This window comes from Bufo bufo, chromosome 8, assembly GCF_905171765.1.
Source record: "Bufo bufo chromosome 8, aBufBuf1.1, whole genome shotgun sequence".
Lineage (NCBI taxonomy): Eukaryota > Metazoa > Chordata > Amphibia > Anura > Bufonidae > Bufo > Bufo bufo.
The window spans coordinates 208,018,481-208,024,136 of NC_053396.1; the positions used below are offsets into that span (position 1 = coordinate 208,018,481).

At 43.6% G+C, this 5,656-nt stretch overlaps 1 pseudogene; it reads left to right on the top strand.

Annotated features, from left to right (window-relative positions):
• The first annotated feature begins 299 nt into the window (after positions 1-299).
• On the top strand, positions 300-399 carry LOC120978314 (annotated as a pseudogene).
• Positions 400-5,656: the final 5,257 nt, after the last annotated feature.

The window sequence follows — 5,656 nt, forward strand, 5'->3', positions numbered from 1 at the left end:
CACGGACCCATTCAAGTTGAATGGGTCTCAATCCATCCCGGCCGCTGCACAGCTGTTGCCCGTGCATTGGGGACCGCAAATTGCATGTGCATGAGGCCTTATACTGTGGGGCGGGTGTCAGTATGTTGTGCTGCACTGTGGTATCTGGTTCTCCTGGGGTGGTATTTTTAGCTGCACTACAGAATTTCTGGCTGCTCCTACTTCTGATGCCCCACCTTCTGTCAATTTGGACCCACCTACAACATGAGGCCACTTTTAGTTTGTTTTTTTCAGGGCCACTTTAAGTTCCCAGTCCACAGGTGATTGCTTCAGCAGCACATATACTAAAATTGTAACGATACAGCCAAGATTTCCATGGCCCCTGCACAAGGATTCACAGTTCAGACAAAACCCGTCTGTGGGTACAATATAGAAAGGTGGTATATAGAAAATCACTAATCACAGACTACCACCCTTAAAACATAGCCTTTATTATATACCATTAAAAACCCAAATAGCCTATATTATACAAAACAAAAAGAAAATAAGGAAAGAAACCATACATTTTAGATGAGTTAATACTCAATGATCTGGGACATCAATAGGCAGGTGTGGACCAAGTATAGTAAACTATGGGGTTCTGACCCTAGAACTGGCCCCATATCTGTTATACAGCCTGCAAATAGAATAGCCGCCCCGATAGGGGCGACCCCGTATCAGGAGCCTCCCGAGCGCCCTAGGATGGCCCTGATGGAGGGAAAAGCTACCAGCTAATGTAAGCTGACCAGAAAGACTATTACTACAATGATGAGTAGCACACAATAAGAAAAACATAAACTTGCAGAAAAATGAAGTAAATCATGAATATAGGTAAATTAACAACTCCTATAAACCGATCCTGATTTAGAAAATTATATAGAATAGATGTTCTAACGAGAAACGACGTGTTGATTCACGTCGTCGTTGTCGTCCCAACGCGTTTCGCCCATGCTGTCACTGGGCTCATCAGGGGACACATTTGACTTAATACTTGACCAGGACCAGATCAAAACTTAGACCTGAAGAAGTGGCAAATAAACATTTAGATATATAAAACAGGAGTTATTGTGTTTAAAGTTAAAAAACAAACTGATATAATCGATATCAACATCAGCTCATTATCATAATGTCCGATATCTCTGCAGTCTCTCTTTGTAATTCTAGGGGAGACCTGCTATATGGATATCAGTTGTCAGCAAAATGGGAGGAGACAATGATGTGGTGCAGGAACCAGATCACCCCAGTGGGTCAGTCAGAACGGCAATGGGCGTACATGGCGGCCACCTATAGAGTAATATACAAGAGACCATCAGCCAGAGTTTAGCTCCAGCTCCACATACATGACAGTGATAGCCAAAGTAAAGTAGTAGAGCAATTTGTACCTGTGTATGGATGAAACACAGAATAGTAAGGAGCTGCGCCACCTCTCGGGGTGAGAAAGGGTCTCCTGGCGTCCGTGATGATGTCAGCGGCCATTACTGTGCCGTCGCATCTCTTATGCTTACCGCCAGCTATTACGGCGTGTCACGTGAACAATCACGTGATCGGAATATAGTCACGTGCATAGACCGCATCTGCTTGTATCCACAGCAGGGCGGAGTTAAATTGGCATGGCCAAGTTGCTGTAGGTAGTCACATGAACGGAGTTCCTATTAGTATCATCTATTAGCCATATGATTTCGGGGATCGGTGAGCTGATATTGTAACAAAAGATCAAACGTGCAGGAAATTAGATTAGTAATAAATAAGTTATAAAGGTAAAACTTATTAAAGGGGATACCACCATTATATAGAGATGGGGCTGGCTACAGGCCCCAACGTTATTTAATACCCAATATAATATTGGTAATGCGGTATTCCCAGTATAGATAATGGACTTTTTACCTACATATTTCAATCTACAATGAGATTGCACCAAATAGACTACTCCCACAGTGTTGCCTGTATAGGTCTTCGTCTCAGAACTGTTCATAAATGTATTACCCGTGGAGATAAAGGGGCACGCTTTGCTCTTCCCACACTTGAAAGTACCCATACTCCTGTTTTGTAACCAGGTGCTGGTCTCTGGGGCCTCTATGTTGCTATGTACAAGTGTGTCCCTTATGTTACGTCCGCGTCTAAAAGTAATGGCTGGACTGTTGGGGAGAAATTTGTCCAAATCAGGGTCAGTTTTTAATAGTGACCAATATCGGCTTAATATATCACGAATCTGTTTAGATTATAGGTACCAATAACCCTAATTGTTTCTTGTGAGTTGGAGGTTGGAGTAGAGAGGAACGATTGACGGAATTAGCGTTACTCCATGCCCCAATGAGACACGAATCTGGATAGCCTCTCTGTTTAAAACGATTAAACAATTTGGACGCTTCCAATGTAAAGTCACCTTGCTCTGAGCAGTTTCTGCGGATTCTCTAAAACTGCCCCTTTGGTATACCCCTTTTTAGTGGGTTTGGGTGGAAGCTCTCCCATCGCAGTAAACGAGGGGTTGTCTTGATAGTTATTCTCTCCCCGTTTAATCTGAGTGTCCAAAAAAGTCATGGAATCACATTGGAGCTCAGACGCAAAAAACAGGCCAATGTGTTTGGAGTTTAATTCATTCATAAAAAGTTTGAAATCCTCTTTAGTGCCTGACCACAGGAGTAGTATATCGTCAATAAATCTGGACCAAAGGGTGATATATTTGGTCCAATGGACTAAGGAGTCAGAACAGACGATGGTATCCTCCCACCAGCCCAGGAGTAGATTTGCGTAAGTGGGAGCACCTGGGCTGCCCATCGCGGTACCCCTGAACTGGTGGTAGAAATGGCACTCAAAGACAAAATAGTTGTGGGTAAGAATAAAATTCAACAATTGGATCACAAAATGACTATGATCAGAGAGATCTTTAGATCTTGAGTCCAAGAAGTATTTGGCAGCTGCCAAACCTTTATTACGAGGGATTGATGTGTATAGAGCCTCCATGTCAATAGAGGCCAACCACATATCTGGTTCAATAGTGATCCCCTCCAGTCTCTGAAGGAGATCAGTAGTGTCCCTTAGATATGATGGTAAGGCCACAACAAAGGGGCGAAGCACCTGGTCAATATATGTGCCTGTATTCTGCGCCAGGGAGTCAATCTAATTTCCTGCACGTTTGTTCATTTGTTACAATATCAGCTCACGGCGTACATTATCGCCACCCCCGTCCCTCTAAATTGCAGTTTTGTATACCAACAGAGACCGATCCCCGAGATCATATGGCTAATAGATGATACTAATAGGAACTCCGGTCATGTGACTACCTACAGCAACTTGGCTATGCCAATTCAACTCCGCCCTGCTGTGGATACAAGCAGATGTGGTCTATGCACGCGACTATATTCCGATCACGTGACATATCATGTGACTGGAGTCCGATCGCGTGATTGTTCACGTGACACGCCGTAATTGCTGGCGGTAAGCATAAGAGATGCGACCGCACAGTAATGGCCGCGAATGCCCATGGTAGGGGTGGCAGAATTCTTCCAGGAAATGGGTTTTCACAAAAGGCCTTGAGCAGGGAGACATGGAAGACGAATCCTCATACTGTTAGGGAGTTGCAGCCGGAAAGTTACTGGATTAATCCGAGCGGTAATTGGAAAAGGTCCCAAATATTTTTTTCCCAATTTAGAGGAAGGAACATGTGTCTTCAAATGCTGAGTAGACAGCCAGACTTTGTCACTAGTTTGAAAAGAAGGGGCTGCTCTGCGATGTCTATCAGCAGTCTTTTTGTACCGTTCCTGAGCTTCCCGTAAAGTCTCAATCAACTTTTCCTGAATTTCCTTTACAGCTGTTATTCTAGTAGAAACGGCTGGTATAGGGGTTGAGACTGGCAGGTTAGGGGTAAAAACCGGATGATAACCAGAGTTCAAGAAAAATGGGGTCTGGGCAGTGGAGCTGTGCTTACAGTTATTATAAGGGAACTCGGCAGTGGGGAGGTAATCCATCAAATCGTCTTGAAGGTAACTGATGAAACACCGCAAGTATTGCTCCAGAGTCTGATTGGTTCTTTCCGTCTGACCGTTAGTCTGGGGATGAAAAGCAGAAGACAGATTGATAGAAACATCTAGAGCTTTACAGAAGTTCCTCCAAAATCCCGAGGTAAACTGAACCCCCCTGTCAGACACCACATTATCCGGAATTCCGTGCAATCGAAATATTTCGCGAACTATCAGATTAGCAGTCTGTTCCGCTGTGGGTACACCTCTGGCTGGGATAAAGTGAGCCATCTTGGTGAGATGGTCCACTACTACTAAGATAGTGGTCATATTGTGTGAAGGCGATAGATCCACCACGAAATCCATGGAAATGGACCCCCAAGGTCGTGATGGAACTGGGAGTGGCTGTAATAATACCAGAGGAGCAGATCGGGGAGTCTTGTTTCTGGCACAGGTCAGACAAGAGGCAACATATTTCTTCACATCTTTTTTATAACTAGGCCACCAGAAGGATCGGGATAAAAGATCTTCAGTCTTCGTGGCCCCAAAATGCCCTGCCAGTTTAAAATCATGTACTAGTCTAAGTACTTCAACTCTAGCACATTCGGGAACATATATGCAATTAGAATGCATCCATAATCCATTCTGAAAAGTTAGACTAATATCCATTGATGGATTACAAAGGAGTGGGTCACTACTGTAACCATCTTTAAGAAGTGTTAGGAACTCTTTGGGTGTAGTAGCCCCCAGGAAGTTCTTTTGAGGTAAAATGGTAAAGTCTGGCTGGGTTTTTTTTTTCAAAGGGATTGGACAAAGTTCTAGATAGGGCATCGGCCTTGCCATTCCTTGATCCAGGTCTGTAGGAGATCACGAAGTTGAACCTGGTAAAAAACAAAGCCCACCGTGCTTGTCGAGATGATGGCCTCTTAGCCGAACGGAGAAATTCTAAATTCTTGTGATCAGTTAGTACAGTCACAGGATGATTGGCCCCTTCCAGAAGGTGTCTCCATTCGGAAAATGCATCTTTGATAGCCAGCAGTTCTTTATTGCCAATATCGTAATTATTTTCAGCAGCAGACATTAGACGAGAATAATAGGCACAAGGCTGAAGCTGCATCTTATCTCCAGTCCTCTGAGAAAGAATTCCTCCCACAGCGTAATCCGAGGCATCTACTTCTACAATAAAAGGTAGTGTGGGATCCGGATGTACCAGGATGGGTGCAGAAGTAAAAAGGGTTTTTAATTTGGAGAACGCAGCCTGTGCTTCAGGTGACCAGGAGAAGGGTTCGCCTTTCTTTGTCAACTGAGTGATTGATGCAATGACTTTAGAGAAATCTCTAATAAATCTGTAGAAGTTTGCAAATCCCACAAATCTTTGAACCTCTTTAATATTAGTTGGTGTGGGCCACTCTACTACTGCTTTAATCTTGGCAGGGTCTATACTCAGCCTTTCTGGAGAAATTATGTAGCCTAAAAACGGAATTTGGGTTTGTTCAAACTCACATTTCTCCAATTTGATGTACAGTTTGCTGTCTCTCAGTCGTTCAAACACTGTACAAACATGTTTGCGGTGTTCTTCTACATCATCTGAAAAGATCAGGATATCGTCCAAATAAACAACGACAAAAACGTCCAATAGATCTCTAAAGACATCATTTATGAAATGCTGGAAGGTAGCAGGA